At 36.3% G+C, this 12341-nt stretch overlaps 1 long non-coding RNA gene across 2 annotated transcripts in view; it reads right to left on the reverse strand.

Annotated features, from left to right (window-relative positions):
• Positions 1-12341, reverse strand: part of LOC116664966 — a 191441-nt gene that overhangs the window by 41930 nt on the left and 137170 nt on the right. The gene's annotated exons all lie outside the window — the stretch shown is intronic.

The raw sequence follows: 12341 nt of genomic DNA on the forward strand, positions 1-12341 counted from the left end.
CTGTTAATTCCATACTCCTAATTTGTCTCTCTCCCCTTTGGTAGCCATAAGTTTGTTTTCTGTCTGTGAGTCTGTTTCTGTTTTGTATATAGGTTTATTTGTATTATTTCATATAGTATTTTTCTTTCTCTTATTTCACTAAGCCTAATATTCTCTAAGTCCATCCATGTTGCTGCAAATGGCAATATTTTATTTTTTAATGGCTGAGTAATATTCCATTGTATATATATACCACCTTTTCTTAAGCCAATTGTCTGCTTTTTTTCTTGTTCAGATTAAAAAAACTTTTTTTAATGAGTTATAGTCAGTTTACAATATTGTGTCACTTTCTAGTGTTACAGCACAATTCTTCAGTCATACATGAATATACATATATTCATTTTCATATTCTTTTTCACCATAAGCTACTACAAGATATTGAATATGTTTCCCTGTGCTATACAGTAGAAACTTGTTTATCTATTTTATATATACCAGTCAGCATCTGCAAATCTTGAACTCCCAGTTTATCCCTTCCCACCCTCCTCCCACTCTGGCAACCACAAGTCTGTATTCTATATCTGTGAGTCTGTTTCTATTTTATATATAAGTTCATTTGTCCTTTTGTTTTTAGATTCCATGTATCAGTGATATCATATGGTATTTTTCCTTTCTCTTTCTGGTTTACTTCACTTAGAATGACATTCTCCAGGGACATCCGTGTTGCTGCAAAAGGCATTATTTTATCATTTTTTATGGCTGATTAGTATTCCATTGTATAAATATACCACAGCTTCTTTAGCCAGTCATCTGTTGATGGACATTTAGGTTGTTTCCATGTCATGGTTATTGTAAATAGTGCTGCTATGAACATTGCGGTGCAGGTGTCTTTTTGAATTAGAGTTCCCTCTGGATATATACCCAGGAGTGGGATTTCTGGATCGTATGGTAAGTCTATTTTCAGTCTTTTGAGGACTCTCCATACTGTTTTCCACAATGGCTGCACCAAATTGCATTCCCACCAACAGTGTAGGAGGGTTCCCTTTTCTCCACACCCTCTCCAGCATTTATCATTTGTGGACTTTTGAATGATGGCCATTCTTACTGGTGTGAGGTGATACCTCATTGTAGTTTTGATTTGCATTTCTCTGATAATTAGTGATATTGAGCATTTTTTCATATGCCTATTGGTCATTCATGTGGCTTCACTGGAGAATTGCTTTTTCGGTCATCTGCCCATTTTTGGATTGGGTTGTTTGTTTTTTCTTATTAAGTTGTATGAGCTGTTTATATATTCTGGAAATCAAGCCCTTGTCAGTTTCATCTTCTGCAAATATTTTTGTCCCATTCTGTAGGTTGTCATTTTGTTTTGCTTATGGTTTACTTTGCTGTGCAAAATCTTTTAAGTTTAATTAGGTCCCATTTGTTTATTTTTGCTTTTATTTCTATTGCTTGGGTAGAAGGCCAATTGTCTGTTCAAGGGCACGTGGATTGTTTCCATATCTTGGCTATTTGTAAATAGTGCTGCTATGAATATTGGGGTGCGTGTAGTTTTTCAAATTAGAGTTTTTGTTTTTTTCTAGATATACACCCAGGAGTGGAATTGCTGGATCATGTGGTGGCTCTATTTTTAGTCTTAAAGGAACCTCCATACTGTTTTCCATAATGGCTGCACCAAACTATATTCCCACCAACAATATAGAAGGGTTCCCTTTTCTCCACACCCTCTCCAGCATTTACATTTGTGGACTTTTTAATGATGGCCATTCTGACTGGTGTGAGGTGATACCTCATGGTAGTTTTGATTTGCATTTCTCTGATAATTAGTGGTATTTGAGCATTTGTGCATGTGCCTACTGGCCATTTGTATGTTTTCACTGGAGAATTGCTTGTTTAGGTCTTCTGCCCATTTTTTGATTGGGTTGTTTTTGTTGTTGTTGTTGTTGTTATTGGTTGTATAGGAGTTATTCTCTCAGTTTTCAGTTAGCTTTCCATGAGAATTATTCCACATGTAGATGTATTTTTGGTGTGTTTCTCAGGGGAGGTAGTTCCATGTCCTCACATTCCACCATCTTGATCCATGATTCCACTATTTAAATTAAAAAGTTCTCATTCCTCAGTGAGGCATTGAAGGTCTTTTATAATCTGGACCAACCTACCACTTCAACTTTTTTTATTACCACATCTCTCTCTTGCCAAGTACCTTTTATTCCTGCCATAACACACACTGACTTTTTTATGTCCTCCACTACAAAATATATTCTCACACCTTCATGTTTTTCATCATGCTAGTCTCTGCTACAATGTCTTTCATTCCCTATTTTATTTTTAAAACTCCACACATCCTTTGAGGCCCAGGTAAACTGGTATTTTCTCTAAGAAACTGTCCTTGGTACTCCTGATTGTGATTGGCAGTTTCATACTTTGCACCCCTTATTGTACTTTTTGAATGCCATTTCCTTCATATTTATCACATTGTGTTTTAGTTAGGTATCATTGGCCTTTGCCAGGAGGTTGGAAGTTTTATGAAGGCAAGGGCAATATTTTTGTTCATTTTTCTATACCAACCTAAATATATAGCCTAGGGCTTTGTATATTATAGGTGATCTTTAAACAGCTGAACGAGTATAAGAGTTTGCCAAGTATCAATTCTATAAGAGTTTTAGGTTTTGAAACATGGCACCTTCTAATTAATTTTAGTTCTTTTATTTTATGGAAAATATGGCTTACTCATTCACAGACTCAAAGACTCATTTCTTTTTTGGCTATAAAGTAGCCCTTAGAAAATATTATGAAGAGTAAAGTGCAAGGTAATAAAAGAAGTAAAAATTAAATTTTCTTTGAAATGTCCTCAGAATTAAAATTCAGAGAAACCATTTAGAAGGCTAAAATGTGACTGCATTTACCAAATGTGATTTTTCGTAATATTTTATAGTGATTGTCAATCTTCTCAGGGCTCAGACACAGACTATGGAAAGTAGCAGGACCACTTTTCTGGATCTAGAGGAAATGTTATTTGGAATTGAAAGTGGCCTTGCGATTTGAGAGACTATATAGCAAAACATATAGCACTTGAGATATAGTCTGCACTAAATGGGTTCAAACCTTTCATTATCTTTACTATTTCCCCAAATTATTTTTGCAAGGAAGCCTGGTGTAAGTACCATTTACTGCTCAGACAGGATCCTGTGGAGTCACTCCTCAACCTATTAAACACTCTAAAGATGTGGGATCCTTCTGTCTTAGATTTAGTTATTGTGTTTTTGTTTCTCGCTTTTTTAGTTTGTTTCTGAGCCTTCTTCTTATTGTAGAGTCGAATTAGTGTTGGAGAAACAGAGGCTGTTCTAATTTAAATATTGTATATGACTACTGTGTTTGCTTTTCAAGGACTCCCCAGCAATGCGTTATAGAGCCCTGGGTCTTCAGAGTTCACAATTTGAAAATTGCTGATTTAATAAGTTAATGCAGCTTTATGGAGGAAACATAACAGTTATTTTGCTCTGACAGTAAGAGTTCTGAATGTCTCCACTCCTTAATAGTTGATAAGATGACTTCACTGGATTTCGTAAATCTCAACAGGGAGAATCTCTCTTAGTGGTGGTTAAATGAAATCCAATCAGAAAATTTGAGAGGAGAAGGTAAAATATTTGACATCCTCTACTCACTCATATATAATGCTCTCCACAGATGTGGATTCCATTTTTCACCCGGTCCCATATTAACTGTAGAATGAATAACAAAAATCTTGTTGATGAGAGAAAATTCAAATAATGCTCTTATCTCACTTGATTCTCACAAACATCCTTATGGGGTAGATATAATTGGGTAAAACCGTGTGTAACTGCCATTTGTATTAGTCAAAAATGGTTGACATCAGCAACTTCATATGGGTTTTAAACTTTATTATTTATATTTCCATTTTACAGATGAGAAGCCTGATGTTTAGAGGTCAAGTGATGTACTAAAGGTTACAGAGCTGTCAAGTTGCAGAGCCAGACCTGGAAACCAGGAACCCAGGTATGTTTGCCTCCAAAGCCTTGTTCTCCACCAGGCTGTCCTGCCAGGTGAGGAATGCAATTAGGCTGAGAGAAAAAGATGCTTGTTTTTCCCACCACTCCTTGACACAGCAGAGAGCTGGCTAGCATTTCTTTGTTGTAGTTATATTTATGATTCATAAAGACAGATCCAGACTTGTGCAAGTATATACCTTCCAGTTTCCTCCTGTATGAGCTTTAACTGTGTTGAATGAATAACGGTTTTATAGCTTTTCCATGGGGATGAAATTGCTTAAGATATGGATGGCAATGGTTTTAAAATACTTATTACTTTAAGTTGCTAAGGCTGTGACTGGCTGGAAGGCTCTCACACTGCTTCTGGGTTGTCTCATAGGTTTTCCTCCTTAGATTGTAAACTGCTCAAATACAGCTACCCTTTTTCCTTTGAAACTCCTTCTCATTCAGCATTAATAAATGACTATTGACATTTAGGACAACAGTATCAGGCTGGAAGTGGTGGTGGCCCAACTACAGACAAAAATATTGCTGCCCAGATAGAGCAGCTCAATCAAAAAGCTACATGCGCATATTCGTGCCCTGTATACCTAATGTATACTTCATTTCACAGTTTTACTCTCCTTTTTTGGAGGCTTGCTTTTAATGCTTTTGTCTTTCAGTTATGCAGCTTTGTAGTTACAGTCAATCCTCTCCATCCCTGCCCCAGGTCTACCAGAGTAAGGGTAGTTGATTTATGCATCAAAAATCTGATGATATATAGAAGGTCATTCATTGAAAACCAAGGGGCCTGTTTAAACAGTAAGTGATCATGCAAATTAGTGTGACTGCTGGCCCAGGTCCTGAAAGAAATTAAGTTGAACTGAATAGAAACCAAGCTATGAGAAAATTTGATTTTAAATAAGGTTTGAAAGCATACATTTCCACTCTAGTACCAGACTTTTTTCAAATCACTGCTGTGAATTACTACCAGTTGCATGAAATTAATAAATGTGTATAATAGGGCTATGGAGATTGGTTGCGGGGGAGAGTTTGTGGTAATAGCATTGCTGGCAGAGAGAGAGATGTTTTTAATTTACCTTCACTGTTTCGCTCAACAACATAAATTATTTTGAGATATATCTTTTTTGAAAATAATTCTCCCACACCCTGCATCCCCCACCCCATAAGAAAGCCTGTGACCAAGAGCAATAGATGGAAGCCTTCTCTGGGGCCAGGATTCCTTTGACTCTGATTCCCTGTGCTAGTCTGACCAGAGTTTTTATTTATTTATTTTTTAAACTGAAAGATATTTGAAATATAACATTGTGTAAGTTTAAGGTGTACAACATGTTGACTTGATATGTTTATATATTGTAATATGATTGCCATTGTAGCATCAGTTGGCACCTCTATCAGGTCACATAATTATTTCTTTTTTTGTGGCAGTAATAATTAAGATCTAGCCTCTTAGCAAGTTTGATGATTATAATACAATATTCTCTATACTGTACATTAGATCGCCCAGACTTACTTATCTACTAGTTGCAAGTTTGACCAGAGTTATTTTTAAAGGTGCTGTGGATTGTTTCCCTTTAAACTGGTCTTTTTCTGCCTTTGGCAGTTCTGCCCCATTGTTCTCTTCCAACAATGGACAACTTGGGCAATTGATAGGGTGAAGCTCGAGAAGTTCTAGACCTGTACAGTGAATAACAGGAAGTGGTGCAACATACCTTTGGCTAATCACTCTGAAGTGCCACTCCCTCCACTAATTTCCTTGTCCTATTTCCACTTGGCAGCTACTGTTCAGCATCTCAAAGAGATAGTAACTGGATTTAGTGGGACTTCCCTAAATCCCAGAGTCATGGTATCATCACACTCTCAATTCTATTTCTACCTATATTTATCCTTTATTCTCATAAATAATATCAAGACACTCTCTATATTGAATCAGCTATGGAGGATTTTAACAAACAAATACAAAGCTTTCACGGGATGCATGACCTCCTTCCTTAGGTTGTCTTTTACATTCTGAAACATATAGAAGAGTGTATATAACATAAATGTACAGTAAAAATAATAAAATGAATAGCAATCTACCCCCTAGCCTGCTTAAGAAATAGAAAACAACAATACCTCTCAGAGAATTTCCTTATATTGTGTGTTTCTTCCTAATCCCACCACCTCTTGCCTTTCACAGGTAATCATTATCCTGAATACTGTGTTATTAATTTCCTTGTTTTTCTTTGATTGATATCACATATATATGTATCCTTAAATAATAAATCACATAATTTAATGAGCATCCATTTCATATAAACTGAATCACATCTACACATATGCTTTTGTCACCTGCCTTTTTTTTGCTCAAAATTGTGGTTTTGAGATTAATCTGTGTTGTTGTCTATAGCTGTGTTTTGTTAATTTTTGTTGTATAATAGTCTATTGTTTGAACTCAGTTTTTATATTTATTCTCTTATTGATGGATATGTGAGTTGTTAAATAGTATATTTACATTATATTAAGATATTAAATAAAAAATTTCTAAATGAAATATTTTCATATTGTTTAATCAGATTTCCTTTTTGCCTGAAATAGCTACATGCAATTTCTAGTCAAGACTTAAAAATTATAATATCTTAAAATTCTTGATAATCATCATTAACAAGAAACTTTATCATAAACTTGGAAATAAAAATATTGAACCATTTTTACAGCAATCTTATTTTAAGAATCTAATAGCTATCATTTTTTCTCATTGACAAATGTTAATATTGGAGTTGTTACTTTGTGGCAGTACAAAGAAATTTTTAACTCAACTGAACTTTTCTCTAATTTGTAAACTGCTCAGGCTTTATCACTGCAGTCACTTTGAAAAGATACTAGTAATATGCTGCTAAACAGGCACATCAGCCACAAACTCCTCTGTAGTGGGCTAAGTGTCCCCGCACCACAAATTCATGCCCACCAGAAACCTCAGTATGTGAATTTACTTGGAAATAGGGTCTTTGCAGATGTAACTAATTAAGATGAGGTCATACTAAATTAGGGTGGGCAGCAAATCCATGACCGCTGTCCCGACAAGAAGAGAAGACACAGAGAAACACAGATGCACAGAGAAGAAGCCATATGACTGTGGAGGCAGAGATTACAGTGATACAGTTACAAGCCAAAGTGTGCTAAGGATTGCTGGGAGTCACCAGAAACTGAGAAGAGGTGAGAAAGGATTTTTCCCTGGAGGCTTCAGAGGGAGCATGGCCCTGCCAAGTGATTTCAGACTTGTAGGCTCCAGAATGGCAAGAAAATAAATTTCTGTTGTGTTAAGCCACCCAGTTTGTGATAATTTGTCATGGAAACTAAAATACTCTCTTTGAATGAAACGGATGAGATGCACCTCATGAAGCTTTGTCTTACAGGAGACCATGTCTGGGCTCCCAGCTTCAACACTCTCAAGCAGCTGCATCTCGGTTTGCATGTGGCGGTCTTTGGGCACCAGGATCATGACCTCCTACAACTGCTCCCCAGGCTGAACTGCTGTCCACAATGGTCCATTCTGCAGTTGGCTGATGGAGTGAATGTCAGGTTGTAGAGTTCCTGTTGGGCTGTACTCAGTGGATCCAGGTAGCAGCAAGGGCAGGCTGACATTACAGGGCTCGTCCTCTGGAAGGACTGTGGGGCCACCTGCTCACTGTGCCTGAGCAGTACTCCTCGGAGTCCTGGAAGAGGCCATATCTGGATGGAGGTGATTAGCCTAATGGCAGCTCAGGCTGCCCCAGGTGATCACTGCAAGGGCTGACAGGATCATCACACTGGTTGGGAAGCTCAGCTCTTGGCCAGAAAGCCTCAATATATACATGTAGGGCCAAAGCTGCCTCCAGTGATTGTTTACTTCTCTTGGCTCTTTTTTTTTTTCCAGCCTCTGAAGGAAGGTTTTACTTCTCAACAGTTTTGTTACAGATTTTAAACATTTTAAATGTTGTATTTAGCATATTAACTTGTGCTGTACTAGAAGGTTTTCTGTGAACATTTAGTCTATCATTTTGAGGGACATCAAAAGAAGCTGACTTTTATTTTATTATAGTTAAGGTCTTCATGTGTTGCTGTTCTTAGGTGTAGTATGTTGTATATCCTGCTTGTTAATTCTGCTTGTGAAAGCACAGGAAGCTTATACCTTGACTTACTATAACCTTATAATGACCACATTTTCAGAATCTTAAATCAGGACATATGATATAAAAAATATAATTATGTATTTATGGACAAAAGGACAGACTCTTTGAAGTATAAACTTTTATAGGAAAAGTGATTCATTGTTCAGCATCAGACTCACTTAGGTTCAAATTCCCAGGTCACCATTATTTATTATCAGTGTGATATGAGCAAGCTGTTTATATCCCTTACCTTCAACATCCTCGTCTGTAAAGTAGTATTACTTACATCATAGAGTTGTAAGTACCTGTAAGATCTAATTCCTGTTACTGCCCTTCTCACAAAGACAAGGGCTTGTGCTTTCATATTTCTCTTCCCATTTCACCCTTTTCTGGTTAAAATGTATCTGGACATGCCTCATGCCCACCAGGTCTCTGTTTTACTAAACTAACCTGAAATCAATGAAAGCCAAGGCGAAATCAGAGGAATGGCTACATAATGCTAATTTATCATGCAGTATTTAAATTTAACAATAGTCTTGCATGTTCCAATTAAGAGAATGTTTAATATCTTGACCAAGGAGGTGAAAGGCTTACATGCTGAGAACTATAAAGCATTGATAAGGAAATTAAAGATGATTTAAAGAAATGGAAAGATATTCCATGCTCTTGGATTGGAAGAATTAATATTGTTAAAGGGGCCATACTACTCAAAGCAACCTACAGATTTAATGTAATCCCTATCAAATTAACCAGGATATTTTTCACAGACAAAACAATCCTAAAATATATATGAAATCACAAAAGACCCAGAATTGTCAAAGCAATACTGAAGAAAAGAATGAAGCTGGAGGCGTAACTCTCCTAGACTTCAGACAATACTACAAAGTGACAGTAGTCAAAACAGTGTGGTATTAGCACAAAAACAGACAAATGGATAAATGGAACAGAATAGAGAGCACAGAAATAAACCCATATACCTATGGTTAATTAATTTTCAACAAAGGGGGTAAGAATATACAATGGAGAAAAGACAGTCTCTTCAGCAAGTGGCTTTGGGAAAGCCGGACAGCCACATGTAAATCAATGAAATTAGAACATTCCTTCACACCAAACACAAAAATAAACTCAAAATGGTGAAAAGACTTAAACATAAGACAAGACACCATAAATCTTGAAGAGAACACAGACAAACCATTCTCTGACATAAATCATAGCAATGTTTTCCTGGTCAGTCTCCCAAGGCAATAAAAGCAAAAGTAAATGAGACTAAATTAAACAAGCTTTTGCACAGCAAAGGAAACCATAAACAAAATGAAAAGACAACCTATGGACTGGGAGAAAATATTTGCAAACTATGTGACTGACAAGGGCTGAATTTCCAGAATATACAAACAGCTCATACAAATCAACAACAACAAAACAACCCAATCAAAAAATGGGCAGAAGACCTAAAGACATTTTTCCAGTGAAGACATACAGATGGCCAATAGGCATACAAAAAGATGCTCAACATCGCTAATCGTCAAAGAAATGCAAATCAAAATTACAATGAGGTATCACCTCACACCAGTCAAAACAGCCATCATTAAAAAGTCCGCAAACAATAAATGCTGGAAAAGGTGTGGAGAAAAGGGAACCCTTGTACACTGTTGGTAGGAATGTAAATTAGTGCAGCCACTACGGAAAATGGTATGGAGATTCCTTAAGAAACTAAAAACAGAGTTACCATTTGATTCAGCAATCCCACTCTTGGGCATATATCCAGAGAAAACTCTAACTTGAAAAGATACATGCACGCCGATGTTCATAGCAGCACTATTTACAATAGCCAAGACATGGAAGCAACCTAAACGCCCGTTGACAGATGAATGGATACAGAAGATGTGGTATATATACACAATGGAATACTACACAGCCATAAAATGAATGAAATAATGCCATTTGCAGCAATGTGGATGAGCCTAGAGATTATCATACTAAGTGAAGTAAGTCAGAAACAGAAAGACAAATACCATATGATATCACTTATATGTGGAATCTAAAAAAAATGGCACAAATGAAGTTATTTACAAAACAAACAGACTCACAGACATAAACTTATAGTTACCAAAGGGGGAAGGGAAAAAGGAATAAATTAGGACTTTTTGAATAAATGAGGAATTTGCAGATACAAACTACTATATATAAAAAATAGATAAACAACAAGGTCCTGCTGTATAGCACAGGGAACTATACTCAATATCTTGTAATAACCTATAATGAAAAAGAATACAAAAAAATATAAATGTATAACTGAATCACTATGCTATACACCAGAAACCAACACAATATTGTAAATCAACTGTATTTAAATTTTTTAAAACAAGAGTGTTTAATATGATGGTTATAAGGATACAACAGACTTTGTACAGTGAATTTTTAGGCATGGGGACTTTTAGTATCATGGAGGCAAAGTCCACAGAGGATGAGCAAAAATAAATCATGGCATAAGAATGTGAATATATACTATTCTTATTCCAATTTTACAGATGAGAAAACTGTTGCTTAAAGGTACATACGTAATTTGTCTTAGGTCACACAGGTATTCAATAGGAAGTATTTGTATCAGCTCTCTTTAAATACAGAGCTTCAGCTCTTACACACAAAGGTAGTGAGCATAAATTAGTAAGGTCTGAATTGCAGTCCAAACTCAACACAAAACACAATAGGGAAAAAAAGATAACAGCAGCAGTTAAGATAGCCTGGAACAATTAAAAATGGGCTTCCAAAAATTTGGAGGGTGTTTAAGAAACTGTTTATTAATATGCTAATAGCAAATAATGTCTTACTATGTAAGGGCAATTGTGGAACCTAAGAATAATACAAAAGAGGCCCTGTGTCACCTCTGAGAACTTAAGCCTAGCCACCGAGGGCTAGAATTTAACTGTCCCTTACAAAAAGGTATTAGTGGTTAACTAAGAATCACATTCTACCAAAGAAATATATGTATTGTAATCTGTTAGCTGTCCATGTTCATTCTTTAATTCAGTAGACACCTGCACAGGTAAGCCAGTGTACTAGATACTGTTAGGAATCCAAAGACAATAGAATTGACTTAAGCCTAGTAGATTATCTATAAATCAGATAAGTATCTGGTAATTTTGTTTATAGTTTACCCATGACATTATTCTGTATATTAATTTATTTGATTACAAATTTCAAAAAAAAATTATTTCCATTGTTGTTAAAGGAGAAAACATCTAGATCTAAAGGTCTGACAGTGCTTAATGTCTAAATTTGGGATTACCTCTGAATTAATCTGCCAGTTACAAAGATATCTGTAACAGGGAATGCCCCTACTTTAAGTATAGTCAGGCAACCTAATTTCATGTAGGCAGCTTCCTTTTTTGCTTGCAGGGAATGTAGGTGTTGTCTCTTGTATTCTTTTTGAATGTTATTTCAAAAGCTATTTGTGTGTACCATTGGGTACACCATTATTCAATTTCTTCAACAATAAATAGCAAAGTTGTCAATAGCCTTTAGGAAACGAGGGCTGTTGCAACTCCGCTTTTCTGAACTTGAGGAGTCAACCTGATTAGAAAAGGGAAACTAAAAACTTTACTTCTTTCCCCTCCTATCCCTTATGATAGCAGATTAAACCCCCTTCTCCTATACAATCTACCAATGGGGGAGGGGTACTGGTTTGCATGAAATCGTACAGTGAGTGGCTAAGAGGTCAGTCTCTGGAATTCAAGGCCTGGCTTTGAAAGCTCCTAGTTATGTTACTGTGGCAGGTTATTTCACCTCTAACTTTAAGCCGGGGTTTCCTCATGTATAAAAGTGGATGAAATAGCATGTTTTGCAGAATTAGAGTAAGTATTACATAGGATGATGCATGAAAAGTAATTATATATAGTACCTGGCATTAGTTGAGGTTTAAATAAATGTTGATATTAAGCTATGACCCATGTGGTCCAGTCTTACAGCAGTATAGGAAACAAAACATGGAAATCTGAAAAAAATCTAGTATGTTCAGTCCCCTTACATTTAACAAGCCCCTTGAAGAGGACACATAGCCTTTAGCAACATTTCTTAAACCCTCTTTCCCTTCTACTCAGTCAGTTCCTTGACTCGCCTTAAACTCCTGCCCAATAGACAAAGAGCCTCTCCTCCTTTCAGTCTTCCCTCTTCTCCCAATTTTGGATCACAAAATCGCAAAGAAAGACACTACTCTGGGGAGACC

Source organism: Camelus ferus, chromosome 7, assembly GCF_009834535.1.
Source record: "Camelus ferus isolate YT-003-E chromosome 7, BCGSAC_Cfer_1.0, whole genome shotgun sequence".
NCBI lineage: Eukaryota > Metazoa > Chordata > Mammalia > Artiodactyla > Camelidae > Camelus > Camelus ferus.